Source organism: Myotis yumanensis, unplaced genomic scaffold (genome assembly GCF_028538775.1).
Source record: "Myotis yumanensis isolate MYYU_CA2020_CCGP unplaced genomic scaffold, mMyoYum1.0.hap1 SCAF_11, whole genome shotgun sequence".
Taxonomy (NCBI): Eukaryota; Metazoa; Chordata; class Mammalia; order Chiroptera; family Vespertilionidae; genus Myotis; species Myotis yumanensis.
Window position 1 is genome coordinate 51563692 of NW_027223762.1, and position 20210 is coordinate 51583901.

At 52.0% G+C, this 20210-nt stretch overlaps 1 non-coding gene across 1 annotated transcript; it reads right to left on the bottom strand.

Annotated features, from left to right (window-relative positions):
* Window positions 1–1762: 1762 nt before the first annotated feature.
* LOC139020221 (small nucleolar RNA SNORA74) lies at window positions 1763–1962 on the bottom strand. The gene has a single exon (XR_011473234.1). It is a non-coding gene; the product is annotated as a small nucleolar RNA SNORA74 (small nucleolar RNA).
* Between the last annotated feature and the right edge of the window lie 18248 nt (window positions 1963–20210).

Sequence of the window (20210 nt, forward strand, 5' to 3'; positions counted from 1 at the left end):
ATCCCTTCAACAGTCCTCATTTAAATTTTTTTTTTTCTTTTTGCTGTTCTCATTGTCTTCTGCTCCCCGGTCTGCCAAATCACTGATTTGATCTTCTGCTTCATCCAATGTCTATTTCTTTTAGTGTATTCTTCATTTCAGACATTGTATCCTTTACTTCTAACTTGTTGTTTTTTTTTATGGCTTATATGTTCATTTTCATGCTTACCATCTCTTTATTGAGGTTCACACCAATTTCATCCATTCTTAAGTTCCTTTAGAACCCTTATAACCATTTTCTTCTTTAATGCTGTTTCTGTTGTTTCTTGCCTCTACTTCATTTAGTTTTTTTTTTTTTAAGGTGTCTTCTGTGCTTTAGTTTGGGGCATGCTTCTTTGTCTACCCATTTTGGCTGTCTCTGTGTGTTTGTTTCTATGTATTGCACTATTAGACGCTCAATCTTGGCAGTGTGGGCTTATGTAGTAGGTGTCCTGTGAGACCTAGTGGCACTGTCTTCTTTTTTCCAGAGCTGAGTGTTATAGGAATCTCCCTTGTGTGTGTTATGTGGGCCCTCCTGTTGTCGTTGAGTCCACAATGCTATTGGCCTATTCATGGTTGACCTTCAGGCTGGCTGACTGTGAGGATCAACCCTGACCTCACATTGTATGAGCCGCTGTTCAGGTGCTGACCACATGGAGCTGAAGTGGTCTCATCCTGTTCTGGTGCCTGCCAAGCTCTCTCTTTGGACATGCTGCATATTAAGCTAATTGGATCATGCTCTGATGTCGTCTAACGTTGGCCACTGTGTGTTTGTCCTGGGAGGGATTCTGGTCCCGGCCAATTTCAGATGCTTTTTGTGCCTGGCCCTGGGCATTCTTTTTGGAGCTGCAGAGCAATTCGCAGTTTGAGGCTGCCTCTGCTGGGTCAGAGTGAATTCAGGAAGTCCAAGCAGTGCACCAAGGGTGACTTTTACCTGCAGTGGGACTGGGAGAAGTTCAGCAAAAGTCCCAAGACACCCCTGAGATCTTCCTCTGCCTGCCTGCATCTGCCATGTGCCTGTTAAGCTCAGTCACTGAAAGAGCCTCTGGAGGTATTCAAGTAACATGAGGTATCTTCTCAGTGAGTTCTCAGGTAGAGTGAGCGGTGTTCACCAGATTGACGCAGGTTCAAACTTGTTGTCTGTGCTGGATTTGAGGGCACTCAGCAAATGTTCCAGGGTATACCAGGTCTAGCTTCCACCTACTGGGTCCTCACACACCTTTGAGAAGGCTACAAAAGACCCAGGCCTGGCTTTCTTTGTAGGAGTAGAACTAAAATGTCAAAACAGGCTATTTCATAGGGTTTAAGATTTCTGGGATTCATAGGTTTTCTGAGATCAGCCATGTGAGCTCAAGTGCTTTAGAGAGGGTCAGTGGGTTGTCCGAGGCCATGGAGCTGCTTCTTGTTGTGGGTGATTCATGGTCCCCTGGGTTTCAGTGGGAGATAGATGGTGATGGTGTCCTGCAGCTCTGATCCCATCACTGTGTCACAAAAAGTTTAGTCCTCTGGTGTGTACCTGATCCTCACAGATGCATCCCTCCATTTCCATCCTAAGATAACTGCAGTTCTCTTCAGATGTCTGACCAGATGCATGTTCACTGGCTGCATGGGCAGCACCATCCCGGCCTTCTTTCCTCAAGCTGGATGAGCCAGGCTGGCTGGGGTGCAGGGAAGGGCAGATAAAGGGCCCTTGGGTGGGTTGAAATGCTATTAGAACCATTAAGATTTTTAAAAATATTTTTTCTGTGTCTGCTCCTTCACTAGAACAAAACAACCAAAGTGGTGGTTAGCTCACTCTCATGGAAGCACAGTTCTGCCTGCACCAGTGCCACACGTCACCAGAGCAGTGAAGGGGCAACTGGAGGAAGAAGACAGGGCATTCCTCCCCAGCAGTGTAACACCCGCACGGGCATGATGCTGTCTGGAGAGCTGACCCCTGCTGGAGTGCTTAAGGCTTTTAGGCACAGAGTGTACTGATCTGATTTATATTTTTTAAAGATCACTCTGATTTGCATTTTCATATTCTAAAAAATTATTTTACTAATTTAATTTTTTTCAATTAGAGATGACATTCAATATTAATTTCAAGTGTATAGAATAGTGGTTTGACATTAATATAACATATAGAGTGATCCCCTGATAAGTATAGCATGGGGGATCTTTTAAAAGGGTATTAATGAAATTCATGAGGGCTCCACCCTCATAACCTAATCACCCTCAATAGACCCACCTTTTATTTATTTTTAATCAAACTTATTTGGGTGACATTCACTAATAAAATTGCATAGGTCAGGTGTCCATTTCTATAATTCATCATTTGTATATCGCATTGTGTACTCACTGCCTTCAAGTCAAGTCTCCTTCCATCACCATTAATCGCCCCATGTCCTCTTCTTCCTCCACCAACACTTCACCCGCCAACCCTATCACCACTCCAAACACCCCACCCCCACCTGCCACCCCACACCCAACACCCCCAGCACCCACCTGCCACCCCACACCCACCAGCCCCTCCTGCTACTCACATACCACAACCCCAATCCTCACCCGCCACCTCCCACCAGCCTGCCCCCACACCCCAATACTACCCCTGACCCCCCATACCCTTCTTACCCCCTACTCCTACCTGCCACCCCACATCCCACACCCAATGTCACACAGCCCCCACCCAACACCCACCAGCCCCCAACCCCCACCCCCTACCTCCCACCCTTCACCCCCCACCCCCCTTCCCCTGCTTGTGATTTGACATTTGAAATGATATTTGAGATGTGTCTTGAGGGCTCAGGTAGGATTTAGACAGATGAAGAGGGTGAGAATGTGCTTCAGGTACAGACAGTAGCCACAGCCTGGAGGCAGGAGAGATGAACACTGGAAAGACCAGAGCATATGCCCCTCAGATGCCTGTGAGTGAGGGGTCAGGACAGGGAAACAGAAGACCCTCCATGGAGGGAAAAGGCAGAAGGGAAGGGGACCAACCACAGAGTGGTCAGAACAGGGGAGACAGGGGCCCCTCCATGGGAAGGCAGGGCAGGGGGACAGGGCACCATGAGAGGGGTGGGCAGTGGGAACAGGAGACCTTGGGAAGGGGCAGGGATGCACAAGAGTGGATAGGGGACTTTCCATTGAAGCAACAGAACAGGGAAAAGGAAGACCTCCCCGCTAACTGGTTTGGCTCAGTGGATAGAGCGTCAGCCTGTGGACTCTAGGGTCCTGGCTTCGATTCTGATCAAAGGCATGTACCTTGATTGCGTGCACATCCCCAGTAAGGAGTGTGCAGGAGGCAGCTGATGGGTGTTTCTCTCTCATCGATTTTTCTAACTCTCTATCCCTCTCCCTTCCTCTCTGTAAAAAATCAATAAAATATATTTTAAAAAATAAAAATCATCATTCTCTCCAAAACCGATTTGGCTCAGTGGATAGAGCCTCGGCCTGTGAACTGAAAGGTCCCAGGTTCGATTCTGGTCAAGGGCATGTACCTGGGTTACGGTACGGGCACATTCCCAGTAGATGTGCAGGAGGCAGCTGGTCGATGTTTCTCTCTCATCGATGTTTCTAACTCTCTATCTCTCTCTCCCTTCTTCTCTGTAAAAAATCAATTAAATATATTTAAAAAAAACAAGAAATTAAAAAAAATAAAAATTATCATTCTCCCCTTAAAAAAAAAAAAAAGAAGACCCTTCGTGGCTGTGCCAGGGCATGGGGGACAGTGGATCCTTCTTGGTAAGGACAGGGGACCATCCATGGAGGGGTCAGTGTCCCCACCTCCTGTCCCTTTTGCCCTGGCCCTCCTGCCCTATCCCATCCATGGATGGGCCCCTGTCCTACCAAGCAGGGTCCTCTGTCCTCCCTGCCCAGACACAGCCACGAAGGGTCTTCTTTTTCCCTGCCCTGTTGCTTCAATGGAGAGTCCCCTATCCACACTGCCCTGTGGGGACAGAGCCGGGGGAGAGGGACCCTCCATGGAGTGGGGAGAGAAGACCCTCTGTGGAGGGACAGGCAGAGGGAAAGGGGACTCTTCAAGGAGGGAATGGGCAGAGGGATAGGGATCCCCCCTTTGAGGGGGCAAGGAAAGGGTGAAATGGACTGTCCATGGCAGGAGCAAGACATGGAGGACAGGGAGCCATCCATGGAGGGGAAAGTGCAGGGGGACAGGAAATCCCTGTCATGGTCCCCCTGGCACCCCTTCAAATGGGGGTTCTTTGTCCCCTGCCCATTCTCCATGGATGGTCCCCTGTTTCCTCTACTCTGTCCCCTGCATGGAAGGTCCCTGTGCTCCCTGCACTGCTCCCTCCATGGAGAATCCCTTGTTCACCCTTTCCTGACCCCTCAAAAGGTGGGGTTCCCTACCCCCCTGCTCATTTTCCTCCACAGGCAGAGGGGAGGGGCACCCTCCATGGAGGGAGCAGGACATTGTTTTTCTTGCCCATCTTCCTCCAAGGAGGGTGCCCTCCCCTCTCAGCCCTGTCCCCACTCCATGGCGGGTGCCTCTTTCCCTGTCCTGTCCCCTAAAAGGGGGATTCTTTGTACCCCTGCCAATTCCCCTCCATGTAGAATGCCCTATCCCCTCTGTACTGGCCCCTCCAAGGAGAGTTCCCTATAACCAATCCATGGAATGTGCCGTCTCCCCTCTGCCCTATCCCATCAAAGGGGCATCCCTATACCCCTGCCCATTCCCCTCCATGAACAGTCCCCTTTCTCCCTTGCCCTAACCCTCCATGGAGGGTGCCCCTCCTCCTCTGACTTGCCCTCTAAGGGTGGGGTTCCCTCTCCCCTACTCATTCCCCTCCATGGAGGGTGTTCTCTCAACCCTTCCCTTTCCTCTCCATTGAGATGAATGGGCAGGGGTACCAGGAACCTCCCCTTTGATGGGCAGGACGGGGGTGAAGGGGGTACCCTACATGGAATGAGGACAGGAGGACCCACCTTGGAAGGACAGGGCCCGGGGGAAAGGAGACCCTCCGTGGAGGGGACGTGGAGGGCAGACAGAGGACATTCCATGGTGGTGAATGAGCAGGGGTACCAGGAACCCCCCACCTTTGAAGGGACATGGGATATGGGCAGGGGGATTGGGAATCTCCTCTTTGAGGAGATCTTTGTACCCCTGCCCATTTCCCTCTCTGTAAAGAGTACCCTTTCTCCCTTGCCCTGACCCTCCCTGCCCTGTCACCACAAAGTGGGGCAGGGGTGACAGGGGACCATGGGAGGGGTCAGTGGACAGGTAGGACATGGGACCCTGGGAAGGGGACAGGGAAAAAGGAAAAAGGGAATGCCCACGTCCCAGGGGACCGTCCATGGAGGGGCAGGACAGGGGGGAAAGGGGACCCTCCATGGCAGTGAATGGGCAGGGATACAAAGAACCCCCCTTTGAGGAGCCAGGGGAGGGGGAGGGGAAACCCTACATGAAGTGGAGACAGAACACCCTCAATGGAGAGGACTGGGAGGAGGGAAAGATGATCGTCCATGAAGTAGAATGGGCAGGGGAATAGGGATCCCCCCCCTTGAGGAGACAGGGCAGTAGAGAAGGGGCACCCTTCATGGACTGGGGACAGGGGACCCTTAGTGGAGGTACAGGGCAGGGGTAAAGGGTCCTCTCCATGGAGGGGAATGGTCAGGGGATAGAGATCCCCCTTTGAGGGGCAGGGAAGGGGGTAGAGCACCCTCCATAGAGTGGGGTCAGGGATCACACAATGGAGGGGACAAAAAGAGGAGATAGGGGACCCTCCATGATGGTTACCCTGTCCCCACCCCAAGGAGGATGCCCCCTCCCTCCTGCCCTGTCCCCTCAAAGAGGGATCCCTATCCCCCTGCCCATTCCTCTTTAAAAACAGTCCCCTTGCCGAAACCGGTTTGGCTCAGTGGATAGAGCATCGGCCTGCGGACTGAAAGGTCCCAGGTTCGATTCCAGGCAAGGGCATGTACCTTGGTTGCGGGCACATCCCCAGTAGGAGATGTGCAGGAGGCAGCTGATCCATGTTTCTCTCTCATCGATGTTTCTAACTCTCTATCTCTCTCCATTCCTCTCTGTAAAAAATCAATAAAATATATGAAAAAAAGAAGAGTCCCCTTTCCCCAGCCCTGTCCCCTCCATTGAGAGTCCCTTGTCCCACTTCATATGGAGGGTGCCCCTTCCATCCTGCCCTGTTCCTTCAAAGGGTGGAATCCCTAACCCTCTGCCCATTCCTCTCTAGGGAGAATCACCTTTCTTCTGCCCTGTCCCTTCCATTGAGAGTCCCTTGTCACCACTCCATGGAGGGTGCCCCCTCCCCCTGCTCTGTCTTCTCAAACAGAGGTTCCTTGTACCCTTGCCCATTCACCATTATGGAGGGTCCCCTATCTCTCCTTCTTGTCCCTCCATGGAGGGTCCCCTTTCCCCCCTTTATGGAGGGTGCTCTCTCCCCATTGCCCTGTCCCTCAAAGGGGGTGTCCCTATCCCCCTGCCCATTCCCCTTCATGTAGGGTCTCTGTGATCCCTACCATGGAGATTCCCTTTTTCTACCTTTCCTGCCCCCTGAAATGAGGGGTACTCTATGCCCTTTCCCAACCCCCCCAGGCAGAGGGGAGAGGGCAGCCTCCATGGAGGGAGCATGGCCTTGCCCTTCTTCCTCCATGGAGGGTCCCCTATACCCCGTGCTCTGACCCTCAAAGTGAGGCTCCTTGTACCCCTGACCTTTCCTCTCCAGGTACTGTCCTCTTCCCCCCCGCCCCACCTCCCGTCCCATGCATGGAGGGTCCCCAATACCTCCTCCATGCCTGTTCCCTCAAAGGGAGGTTCTTTGATCCCTTGCCCATGTCCCAGGGGATCCTCCTTGGAGGGACAGGACAAGGAGGAAAGGGGAATCTCCATGGCAGTGAATGAGCAAGGGTACAAGGAACCTCCCTTTGAGGGGCCGGGGAGATGGAGGGGATACCCTCCAGGGAGTGGGGACAGGGGACTAGCCATGGAGGGTCCCCTATCTCCCCTCCTCGTCCCCTTCATGGCATGCCCCTTGCTCCCACTCTATGGAGGGTGCTTTCTGCCTGCTCTTTCCCCTCAAAGGGGGGGGGGGTGGGATACCTATCCCGCTGACCATTCTCCTTCATGGAGGGTCCCCTTCCCTTCTGTCTGGTCTGTCCATGGAGGGCCCTCTGTCCCCACTTCATGGAGGGTGCCCCCTCCCCTCCTGCTCTACCCCTCAAAGGGGGGATTCCTATATCCCTGCCCATTCCCCTCCCTGGGAGTCCCATGTCCCCTGCCCTGTCCCTTCCATTGAGAGTCCCTTGTCCTCACTTTATGGATGGTGCCCCCTCCCCCTGCCCTGTCCCCTCAAACAGGGGTTCCTCGTACCCCTACCCATTCGCCACTATGGAGGGTCCCCTATCTCTCCTCCTTGTCCCCTCCATGGGGGGTCCCCTGTCCCCACTTTATGGAGGGTGCTCTCTCCCCCCTGCCCTGTTCCTCAAAGGGGGATCCCTATCCTCCTGCCCATTCCCCTCCAGGGAGGGTCCCTGTGGTCCCTACCGTGCTCACTCCATGGAGATTCCCTTGTTCTCCCTTTCCTGGCCCTGAAATGAGGTGTGCCCTATGCTCCTGCCCACCACCGCCGTCCCACACCCCCAGGAAGAGAGGAGAGGGCAGGCTCCATGGATGGAGCATGGCATTGCCCTTCTTCCTCCATGGAGGGTCCCCTGACCCCTCTGTTCTGACCCCTCAAAGTGAGGTTCCCTGACCCCCTGCTCTTTCCCCTCCAGGGAAGGTCCTCTTTCCCCCCTCCCTGTCCCCTATATGGAGGGTCCCTTATCCCCCTTCCATGAGGATTGCCACCCTACCTCCATGCCTGTATCCTCAAAGGGAGGTTCTTTGATCCCCTGCCCATATCCCAGGGGACCTTCCATGGAGGGTCAGGAAAAGGGGGAAATGGGACCATCCATGGTAGTGAACGGGCATGGGTACAAGGAACCTGGGAGAGGGAGAGGATGCCCTCCATGGAGTGGGGACAGGAGACTAGACATAGAGGGTTCCCTCTACCCCTCCTCCTCCCCTCCATGGCATGTCCCTTGTTCCCACTCTATGGAGGGTCCTCTGCGTCTGCTCTTCCCCCTCAAAGGGAGTATACCTATCCTCCTGACCATTCTCTTTCATGGAGGAACCCCCTTCTCCTGTCTTTTACCTCCATGGAGGGTCCTCTGTCCCCACTTTAGGGAGGATGTTCTCTCTCCCCCATCTCCTGTCTCAAGGGGGGGTTCCCTATCCCCCTGCCCATCCCCCTTTATGGAAGGCCCCTGTGGTCCCTACCATGCTCCCTCCATGGAGATTCCCTTGTTCTCCATTTCCAGCCCCCTGAAATGAGGGGTGCCTTATGCTCCTGCCCATTCCTCCTCCCCACCCCGAGGCTGAAGGGAGAGGGCAGCCTCCATGGAGGGAGCATGGCATTGCCCTTCTTCCTCCATGGAGGATGCCCTTGTGCCCCTGTCCTTTCTCCTCCAGGGTTGATCCTCTTTCCCACTCCTTGTCCCCTACATGGAGTGTTCTCTATCCCCCCTCCAAGGGGGGTCCCTACCTCCATGCCTGTTCCCTCAAAGGGGGTTTCTTTGTTTCCCTGCTCATGTCCCAGGGGACACTCCATTGAGGGACAGGACAAGGGGGAAAAGGGGACCCTCCATGGCAGTGAATGGGCAAGGGTACAAGGAACCTCCCTTTGAGAGGCCAAGGGAGGAAGAGAGGACACCCTCCATGGAGTGGGAACAGAGGACCCTCAATGGAGAGTATGGGGAGGGGGGAAAGAGATCCCCCATGGAAGGTCATGGGAAAGAGAATAGGGATCTCTGTTTAAGGGGGTAAGGCAGGAGGGAAGGAGCACCCTCCATCGAGTGGGGACAGTTGACTCACCATGGAGGGTCCCCTATCTCTCCTCCTTGTCCCTTCCATGGTGTGTGTCCTGTCCCCACTCTATGGAGGGCTCTCCCTCCCCCTTGCCCTGTCCCTCAAAGGAGGGTTCCTTGTCCCTGCCCATTACTTTCCATGGAGGGTTCCCTATGCTCCCTGCTTTGCTCCCTCCATGGAGATTCCCTTGTTCCCACTTTCATGACCCCTGAAATGGGGGGTGCCTTATGCCCTTTCCCATTTCCCTCCACAGGCAGAGGAGAGAGGGCACCCTCCATGGAGGGAGCATGGCATTGCCCTTCTTGACTCTTCTTCCTCAATGGAGGGTCCCCTGTCCCCCTTGCTCTGTTCCCTCAAAGAAGGGTTCCCTGTCTCCCTGTCCTTTACCCTCCAGGGATGGTCCTCTTCCCCCCTTTTTGTTCCCTTCATGGAGGATCCCCTATCCCCCCTCCATGGGGGGTGCCCCCACTCCCATGCCTGTCCTCTCAAAGGGGGGGTTCCTTGTACCCCTGTCCATTCTCCTCCATGGAGAGGATCCTTTCCCCCATGCCCTGTCCCTCCATGGAGGGTGCTCTCTTCCCTGTACCCTGTCTCCTCAAAGGGGATTCCCTGTCCCCCTGCTTATTCCCCTCCATGGAGGGTTCCCTATTCTTCATGTCTTGGTCCTGCCATGGCCAGTCCATTTCCACCCTTCCTTGTCCCCACAAAGGGGGATCCCTATCCCCCTAACCATTCCTCTCCATAGGGAGTCCCCTTTTCCCCTGCCCATTCCCCTCCATTGAGTGTCCCCTGTCCTTACTCCATGGGAGGTGCCCCCACCCCAATATCTGTCCCCTCATAGGGGGTTCCTTGTATCCTTGCCCATGTCCTATGGGACCCTCATGGAGGGATAGGACATGGGGTGAAAGGGCAAGAGTAAAAGGAATCCCCCTTTGAGGATACCCTCCATGGACTGGGGACAGGGGACCCTCAATGGAGAGGATGGGGAGAGAGAAAGGGGATCCTCCATGGAGGGGAATGGTCAGGGGAATAGGGAGCCCCCCTGTGAGGAGACAGGGCAGGAGGGAGGGGGTACCCTCCATGGAGTGGGGAGCAGAGACTCTGCATGGGGGGACAGGGCAAGAGGCAAAGGCTCCTCTCCATGGAGGGGAATGGTTAGAGGGATAGGGATCCTCCCTTTGAGGGGCAGGGAAGGGGGGAGAGCACTCTCCATAGAGCAGGGGTTGGGGATGTGCCATGGAGGGGACAAGAAGAGGAGGTAGGGGACCCTCCATGATGGGTCCCTTGTCCCCACTCCATGGAGAGTGCTCCTTCCCTCCTGCCCTGTCCCCTCAAAGAGGGGAATCCCTAACTTCCTGCCCATTCCTCTCCAGGGAGAATCCCCTTTCCTCTGCCCTGTCTCCTCCATTGAGAGTCCCTTGTCCCCACTTTATGGATGGTGCCCCCTCCCCCTGCCCTGTCCCCTCAAAGGGGGGTTCCTTGTACCTCTGCTCATTCACCACCATGAAGCGTCCCCTATCTCCCTCCTTGTCCCCTCCATGGAGGGTCCCCTTTTTCCACTTTAGGGAGGGTGCCCTCTCTCCCCTGCCCTGTTTCTCAAAGAAGGTTCCCTATCCCCCTGCCCATTCCCCTCTATGGAGGGCCCTGTGGTCCCTACCATGCTCATTCTATGGAGATTCCCTTGTTTTCCCTTACCTGCCCCCTGAAATGAGGGGTGCCCTATGCTCCTGCCCATTCCCCTCCCCACCCCCAGGCAGAGGGGAGAGGGCAGCCTCCATGGACTGAGCATGGCATTTCCCTTCTTGCCCTTCTTCCTCCATGGAGAGTCCCCTTGTGCCCCTGTCCTTTCTCCTCCAGAGTTGATTCTCTTTTCCATTCCCTGTCCTCTACATGGAGTGTTCTTTATCCCCCCTCCATGGGGGGTCCCCATCTCCATGCCTGTTCCCTCAAAGGAGGTTTCTTTGTTCCCCTTGCCATATCCCAGGGGACCCTCCATGGAGGGACAGGACAAAGGGAAAAGGGGACCCTCCATGACAGTGAATGGGCAAGGGTATAAGGAACCTCCCTTTGAGGGGCCAGGGGAAGAAGCGGGCACACCCTCCATGGAGTGGGAACAGAGGACCCTCAGTGGAAAGTATGGGGAGGGGGGAAAAGAGATCCCCTATTGAGTGTCCCCTGTCCTCACTCCATGGAAGGTGCCCCTCATAGGGGGTTCCTTGTATCCCTGCCCATGTCCCATGGGACCTCATGGAGGGATAAGACAAGGGGGAAGAGAACCCTCCATGATAGTGAATGGGCAAGAGTACAAGGAACCCCCCTTTGAGGGATAGGGGATACCCTCCATGGACTGGGGACAGGGGACCCTCAATGGAGTGAATGGGGAGAGGGAAGGGGATCCTCCATGGAGGATAATGGTCAGGGGAATAGGGATCCCCCTTTTGAGGAGACAGGGCAGGAGGGAGGGGGCACCCTCCATGGAGTGGGGACCAGAGACTCTGCATGGGGGAACAGGACAGGAGGAAAAGGCTCCTCTCCATGGAGGGGAATGGTTAGAGGGATAGGGATCCTCCCTTTGAGGGGCAGGGAAGGGGGGAGAGCACTCTCCATAGAGCAGGGGTTGGGGACGTGCCATGGAGGGGACAAGAAGAGGAGGTAGGGGACCCTCCATGATGGGTCCCCTATCCCCATTCCATGGAGAGTGCTCCCTTCCTCCTGCCCTCTCCCCTCAAAAGGAAGATGCCTATCCCATTGACCTTTTCCCCTTCATGGAGGATCTCTGTCCCTCTGTCCTGTCCCTTCATGGAGTATCCCCTGCCCTCCCTCCATGGAGGGTGCCCCAACCCCATGCTGGTCCCCTTAAAGGGGGGTTCCTAGTTCCCCTTCCCATTTTCCTCCATGGAGAGAAAAATTCCCCTCCTGCCCTACCCCTCCATGGATGATACCTCCCCCCTGCTCTGTCCCCTCCTAGGGGGGTCCTTATACCCTTGCCCATATCTCCATGGGGACAAGGGTCCCTCCATGGAGGGACAGGACAGGGGGTAAAGTGGACCCTCCATTGCAGTGAATGTGCAGGGGTTGAAGGAACACCCCCTTTGAGGGGACAGGGAAGAGGGAGGGACAGGATCCATGGAGTGTGGAAAGAGGACCTTCAATGGAGAGGGCAGGGAGGGAGGAAAGGGGCCCACCATGGAGGGGAATTGACAGAGGGATAGTGATCCCCCTCACAGGGGACAGTGCAGGGGGGTGAGAGCACCCTCCACAGAGTGGGGAAAGAGGGTGCTCCATGAAACGGAGAAGGAGAGGAGATAAGAGCCCCTCCTCTGGTACAGAGAGTCACCTATCTCCCCTCCTTGTCCCCCTCCATGGAGGGCCCCCTGTCTCCACTTTATGGAGGGTGCTCTCTCCCCGCTGCCCTGTCGCTTCAGAGGGGGATCCCTATTCCCCTGCCTATTCCCCTCTATGAAGGGTTCCCTGTCCTCCATGTCTTGCTCCCACCATGACAGTCCATTGACCCCTTTTCTTCCCTCCTCAAAGTGGGGATCCCTATTCCCCTGCCCATTTCCCTCCATAGAGAGGACCCTTTGCTCCATTTCCTGTCCCTCCATTGATGGTCCTCTGTCCCCATTCCATGGAGGGTTCCATGTCCTCCCTGCCCTGCCCCCTCCATGGAGGGTCCCTTCTCCTCCCTGCCCTGACCCCTACATGGAGAGTCCCCTCTCCTCCCTCTGCCCTGCCACCTCCATGGAAGGCCCCCTCCCCCCTCTGCCCTGTCCCCTCCATGCAGGGTCTTCTGTTTCCCTGCCCTGTCCCATCACTCACAGGCTCTGAGAGGCATGTGCTCTGGTCCCCAGTGTTCATCTGTCCTGCTCCAGGCCGTGTCCACTGTCTGCACCTGAAGCACATCTCACCTCTTCATCTGCCCAAATCCTGCCTGGCTCTCAGGACACATGTCAAATATCATTTCAAATGTCAAATCACCGAGTGATCTTTAAAAAATATAAATCAGATCCCCCTATTCTTGTGCCTAAAAGCCTTCCTGCTGTGACAACATTTTCAACCCACCCTCTATCTGCCCTCCCGCCCTCTCCTGCCTGCCCTCTCCTGCACCAGCCTGGCTCTCCCTGCCCTGGAGGTACTTGCTGTCCCTTTGGTGGTGGCTTCCTGAGTTCTCTTTGTGGTGAGCTCTGTCTCAACAGCCAAGTCTGAGTTAAATATGACAAGACCTTGGGGAGCCCTTCTCTGAGTCTCTTGGGGCCTCACACTGAAGAGGCCTCAACCCAGGCCTGTGGGGTATAAGCTGGCAGCAGGTCACAGAGCTGACAGGTCACAATGGTGAGACAGGTCATAGAGGTAACCTGGCAACCACTGGAGGTCAGCCAGGTGGGCCAATGTAACCTGGGTTCTTGTGTGGTTGTTTTAAATCCCTGAATGAACATTTATTCAGCAACAACCAACCCCAGACCCTCTACAGAATGTACAGAAGGTGCAGCTCGCCCCTGAGGTCCTGGCCTTCAATAACCATGTGCTCTTAAAAGTGGGATGTGGGCGAGAGGGTGGGTCACAGATGCTGTGGGAGGGGTTCAGTCTGAGTTGCTGGCTGCAGGAAGTTGAGGCTGGAGGAAGGAACCAGGAGCCAAGGTTTTCTGGAGGCCCTGGAACTGGGAGTGGCTCTGGCAGGGACACAGGAGGAAACTGCTCTGCAAGGAGAGGGCTCTTCCAGTTCCCCAGGAGCCAGGAGCAGGGTCTCCCAACCTTCCAGGGAGGAGCTCCGCTGGATGCACCTGCCTCAGGTTTCTGACCCACAGCCCCTGGGATCACACACTTTGTGGTGTGGGCCACCCTGTTTGAGATCATTTGTTAGGACAGCAATAGGAGACCATGTAGTCCCTGTCTCCCCCTTGTCATATCACCAAGCTTGTGTTCTCCATGGCTTTGGGTATCTTCTGACATAAAGTGTGGTTCTCCTGTCTGTCTCCTGTCTGTCTCCCAGCCCCTCTCAGCTCCTGAAAGGTAAACCGTGAAGGCCCTGCCCCCAAAGACCCAGGTCCAGGGAGGGACACAGAGAGGCACACATGTGTTCAATGAGTTCGGGAGTGAAGGGCTCCTTCCTGATTTTATTTTTGTAATAAAACTGATTCGTTTACATATAAATACATATGATTTTTAAAACCTCTTTAGGACATCCCAAATATATAAATTCACAAATGAAAAATATATGTATTTATTGTCCAAACCTGTATGTTAATTTTTGGTTCAGAAATGCAGTAGCTGCTCTGTGAGCGGCCTCAGGGGGACCGGATCCTGACAGCAGACCCGGTTCACACGAGGGTGTGCCTCCTGTCCACCTTTCCCCACTAGCCAGCCCTCAGGCCTCTGGTGGCCAGTTGACTTGCCGTGGACCTGACACCTCATCTCAATACAGCCTGGTATTGCTTCTGGTGGTTCCAGGGGACCCCATCTCAGAGCTGTGCATGCTCTGATGATCCTAATCCTTGAGCGCTGGTTCATTTCTTACTTGGGGACCAGGAATTGTGACCATTGAATGTGGGGCAGCCCCATGCTCTTTGCTCCTGGCTTTAAGCCTGAGGGGAGAGGGGGCCGGTGGTGTGAGTCAGTCCCTCCCGAAGCCACCCACTAACTGCCTGCTGCCTGGCTACCCCTCCTGGATGGCAGTTCCCCTCCTGGTTGCCTTTGAGGTTCAGGGAGAAGCTGATGTCAGGTGTCTGGATGGTCCCCCTGGGATTAAGAAAGCAGGTGCTTTGGAAATAGAAGAGGCAGACATGCTGTCCACAGGGAGGGGCTGTTTCTTGTTGGTCTGGAAACTCCAGCAAATCAAACAGCAAATCTGCAAAGAGATGAGTTCCGTATTCCAAACAGTGTGAGCTCTGTGGAGAACCCAAATACAACTGTTCTGCAGATGGGTCTGTTTGATGAGTCCTGCGCCATGTGACCCTGGATGGGAAGTGTATGACAGGCCTGGGCGGACGTCAGGCACAAAGTGTCCATTGTGCTCACTGGCAGCTCAGGTGCTGCTACCTAGGACTCTGTGACTCCAGGCCGGAGGCTGGTGGCCCAGGAATGCTGGAGAGGATGTCCTGCCTGCCCGGCCCGGTGTTTGTTTCTTTTGTGTGGCTGGGCCTGGTTTAGCGGAGGCCAGGTGCCCTCAGCTGTCCCCATGTCACTGAGGACTGCGGTGCTGAGCTCAGACAAGAGCAGGGCCCAGGGCCCCCTTCAGACTCTGTTATCAGCAAAGGGTCAACCTTTGTTTCAAATAAATCACTTCCCAGTCAGCAGCCCAGGGATTGGGCCCCCATTTCCTCCCCTAGGTTGATAAAAATAGTCTCTGGTTTACTGTACAAAACATTAACTCCAGCAAAATTAAAGGAGTCATATCTCTAGGAAAATAATATTATAATCTCACTCAGCCTCACCTCCAGCATGAATCATACATTTTATGTTTCTGCGTCTCGTGCCTGGAGCAGCTTCTCATTTCCTCTCTGCCTATTTCTGTCCCTTCACACCATAAAGCAGGTTGTGATCCTCACAAGTCCTGGGTATGACCTGCACAACCCCTCTGACCTGCACAACTTCCCTGTCATATGCACAACTTCATTGGGAAGAGACAGCAGTAGCAATGTCGGCCCATTTTACAGATGAAGTGTTATAATCAATTTATATACTTTGGCCCAGCTAGGGTCTTTTGATGGCAATGGAAGAGCCCAGAGGGAACCTTGTTCCTCTTGTACAAATCCTTTGACGCCAGGACATTTAACTTTTCCCTCTTCCTCCTCTTGCCCTTCCCTAGAATTGACACCATGTACAGTCGGGGCCTGGCCTGTCTTGTGCCATGGGACAGCGCTGCCCTCCTCGAGCTCTCCCTGGTCCTTGCTGAGAGGATGGTCTGAAGAAATGGATTTGTCATTCATGCACATTTCTCAGCCCTGATGGTCCCTAATCTACATACAATAGGTTCCTGAGGGAAGAGGGAGAGAAGAGTCATGTTTGGGTGGGGTCAAGTCCAGAGCAAGGTTGCAGGGGCAAAGTCAGAAGAGAGGAGGTGCTGTCACTATGGGTGAGACTGGAGGTCATGACAGTGCTGGGCTCTGGGACATGGGTCTCCTTCCTGGCGTCACCATGATGGAGGGCTGGGATGAACTCTGTGTGGCCCTCTGATTCCTGGGAAGGGGAGCAAATATGCCTTGGCTGGGTGCTGGGCACATCTGGCCACGATTCTTCATGGAGCTTTAGTTTACTTACCTGTGAATCGGGGCTGGCAGCCCTGCTGACCTCAGGATCCCTGTGATGGGAGAATGTATGTGAAGCTTCTGCTATCATCTCTGTTTCTATGTCAAGTCTTCAATTGCACAATAGGTCATTGGGTGGAGCACCACCTGCTGCATGGGCTGGGATGAAGGCCGGAGGTGGTGGGGAGTAGAATGCATCAGAAACACTTTCCCACTTGCCCCTTTGCCTAGGGATAGGCTGACAAGTTGCTGATGCTTAGTTATTTTTAGAATCCTCCGTCTTTTTCCTTCACCAGATTAGGGAAGTTTCCAATCATTATTTCCTTAAATAGGCTATCAAAGTTTTGCTCTCTCTTTTCTCCTTCTGGAACCCCTGTGATGTGGATCTTATGTTTTATGCTGTCCCAAGAATCCCTTAAACTATTCTCATTTTTTTTCCAATTCGTTTTTTTTTATTTTTCTGCTACCTTGTCTTCCAAATCACTGATTTGATACTCTGCTTCATCTACCTGCTGTTTATTCCTTCTTATGTACTCTTCATTTCAGGTATTGATTCATTTCTGACTGGTTAGTTTTTATGTTTTCTATGGCATTTTTAATGCTGTGGTATTTCTTACTAAATTCCTTAAGCATAGTTGTAATAATTTTTTTAAAACTATGCATAGTAAATACATTGCCTCCATTTCATTTACCTCTTTTTCTGGACATTTATTTTGTTATTTCATTTGGGGTGTATCTCCTTGTCTCCTCATGTAGGCAACCTCTTTGTGTTTGTTTTTGTGTATTAGATAGGTCTGTTATGTATCCAAGTCTTGGTAGTTGTTCTTTGGAAACCAGTGGTGCATTCTCCTTAAACACCTGAGCAGGGTGCTCCAGCAATGTTCCTTGGGTAGATTATTTGAGCCTTCCTGTTGCAACTGAGTCTAGATTACTATTGGCCCATTTATGCATGGGGTCAACCCTCAGGTTGGATGACTGTGAGAACGGACTTCAACCACAGTGTACAAGCGGCTGTGTAGGCACTGGCCACACTAAGCAGAATGTTTCTCAACAGGGTGTCTTTCAAGATCTTCCTTTGGATATGTATCTTGTGATGCTGATTGGGTCCTGCTTCTGATGTTATTTGAAGCTTTCCACTAGGTGCATTGGTTCTAGGTCCTCTTGGGAGGTTCTCTGGTGCATGTCAATGTCAGACACTACCTGTGATTGGCCTGGGCCACCTGTTTGGAGCTACAAAGCAATCCAACTTGTGACTGCCTCTGCTAGACCGGGGGGGGGGGGGGGGGGGCGGGGGAGGGGGATCAAGCTCTTCATCAAAGTCAGCTTTCACCAGCACCAAACCCAAGAGACCGAGAGATATGCCTCCACCCTACTCAGCCTGCTGGTTGCCTGTTAGTTTCAGTCGCTGATAGAGCCTCTGGGTACCTGAGTTGCATGAGGTAGCTTTTCAATGAGTCACCAGGTAGAGGTGAGTAGTGTTCACCAGGCTGGAATAGTTTCAATCTCGGTGCCAGGGTTGGGCCTGAGGCCACTCAGCAAAACTCCTAGGGTATACCAAGTCTAAATGCCACCGGACAGGTGCCCACAGACCTTTATGGTAGAGTAGAATTCCAGGAAATAATCAGGGTAAGGCCAGTAGAGTTTATCAGGTCTAAACAGACTAATATTTGGCCATGTGAAGGGAAGGCTCTGCATCAGACAGGCATATGAGGGAAAAATGGCCTCTGGCCGAGATCCACACTCATTCTGCCCTTCTGCCTTCACTTCAAAGGTATCTGTCCCTTTGCCCTGTCTCTACCTGGTGGACAGATTCCCTGTTGATTTTTTCTGCCAGATTTTTATAGCTCTAGCCTGGGGAGCCTGACATGAGGTTGAGACCCCACACTCCTCAGGAGGAATTTTTGCAGCTGAGGTATTCCTCCAGGATTTCAGCCACCTGCCATGGGAGTGAGGCCAGCCATTTTTCACGACTCTGCCCCTCTTACCAATCCTGATGTGGCTTCTTCTATAAATCTTTGGTTATAAGATTTTTGTTTAGCTAGTCTTCAGTTGGTTATTCAGGTTGATTGTTCTATATTTTAGTTGTAATTCTAGTTTCATTCTAGGATGAGGTGAGTGTACCTTCCACCTACTCCACCACCATCTTGGATCCTTAGAATGGCTATTATCAATAAGAGAAGAGATTAAAAGTGTTGACAAAGAAAAGAGAACTCTTGTGCACTGTTGATGGAAATGTAAACTAGTGCAGCCACTATGGAAAACAGTATGGATATTCCAAAAAAAATTAAGAATAGAGTTACCATATGACACAACTATTATACTTCTATGTATTTACCCAATGGAAAAAAAAAATTCACTTGAAAATATAATTGCACCTGCATGATTATAGCTGTAATATTTCCAATAGCCACAACATAGAAATAAACTGTGGCCATCTAAGGATAAATGGATAAAGAAGCTGTGGTATGTATGTTATTGAGTATTCTATATAATAAAAGCCTAGGTGGTATCAGGCCCATGTGCGACACCTTTACGCAATGTCGTCACAAGATGGCTGCCACAAGATGGCCACTCACTCAGCAGAGGTGGGGCCCAGTGGCGGCTCCACGAGGTAAGGGCTGGGGGTCCTACAGCTCTGCGTGGCATGGAGTAGGCCAGTCCTGGCGTCTCTGCCACCTAGCGCAGAAGAGGCATGTCGCAGCAAGTGAGGGCAGTTGGGGGTGATCAGGCTGGCAGGGGAGGGCAGTTGTGGGCAACTGGGCCAGTAGAGGAGGGCTGTTGGCTGTTGGAGGTGATCGGGCTGGCAGGGGAGGGCAGTTGGGGGCAATTAGACAGGCAGGGGAGCAGTTAGGCATCAATTAGGCTGGCAGGCAGAAGCGGTTAGGGGAAATCAGGTAAGCAGGCAGGCAGCTGATCAATGATTCTCTGTCATCAATGATATTTTTATATCTCTTTCCCTCTCCCTTCCTCTCTGAAATTATATATATATATATATATATATATATATATATATATAATAAAACAAACAAAAGAAAAAAAATAGAGGTTGGTGGTTGCAGAGGCAAGGAGTTGGGAAGTGGGGGTTGGGAGAAATGGATGGGAAAACTGCTTTTTTGTTTTTGCTTTTTAATTTGAATAAACTTTATTTTTTTAACTTGTAATAAATATAAACTGAATGAAAGCTAAAAGGCAACACTTTTTTTTTTTTAACCACATTTGGAAAACTGTAACTTTCAGATCACTTTAGTCTGTAAGATTGCTCACTTTGATCTCTGATGAAATATGTTATGGCTGCTATATGAAATTTCATGGCTTTTCAAGTGTGAATCCCAGTGTTTTAAATGTATTAGTAAATTGTGAACTTAAACACATTTCAAAATCAAATATTTAACTTTTTGGCTATTTTAATTTAAATTAAGAACTCACCTAACTAGATACATTTAACTGAAACCACGCTAGTCATCTCATGAAGTTGACAGTTGGCATCAAGTCCCTTTCAGGTGTTTTCCCCCCATTCAAATGCTATTTCTTGTCTCCATTGATCATGCCTCTTGAATGCAGTTTCCTTTGAATTCTTTGATTCCACCTTTGGGAACTGCTTGACAGGAAGTAGTTAGTTTCAGTTTAGCCTATTTCCACATAAGAGCCTCTAGTTACTACCCTCCCTGAAGAAATGCAGGGATGATAACTCCATTCTGTAATATGATGCCAGCATACACAATTGGCCTCTCTCTGAAGAAAGCCACTTATAACACCTATGTAACCCAAAAGGGGCTCCTGCCTCACACCATTCTCTACTGTACCTATATTGGATATAGTTATGTTATAAACCCAGGGTTAGTTGTTCTTCCCTCTGAACCTCTGTAGGACTCTGGTCTATGCCAAAGACTTCATTTTTGCCATTGGTCTTTATTTTGGTGTTCATTGTTTTATGTAAACGAAGTCATTTTTCAGTTTACTAAGACTATTCAAAATAAACCTTAGTATCATCACTGCATGGTAGATTCTTGTATAGATTTTGTGTTTAAGAAATATCTATACATGATGGCAATTATAAAACCTCTAAGTGCTCACCTAGGGCAGTA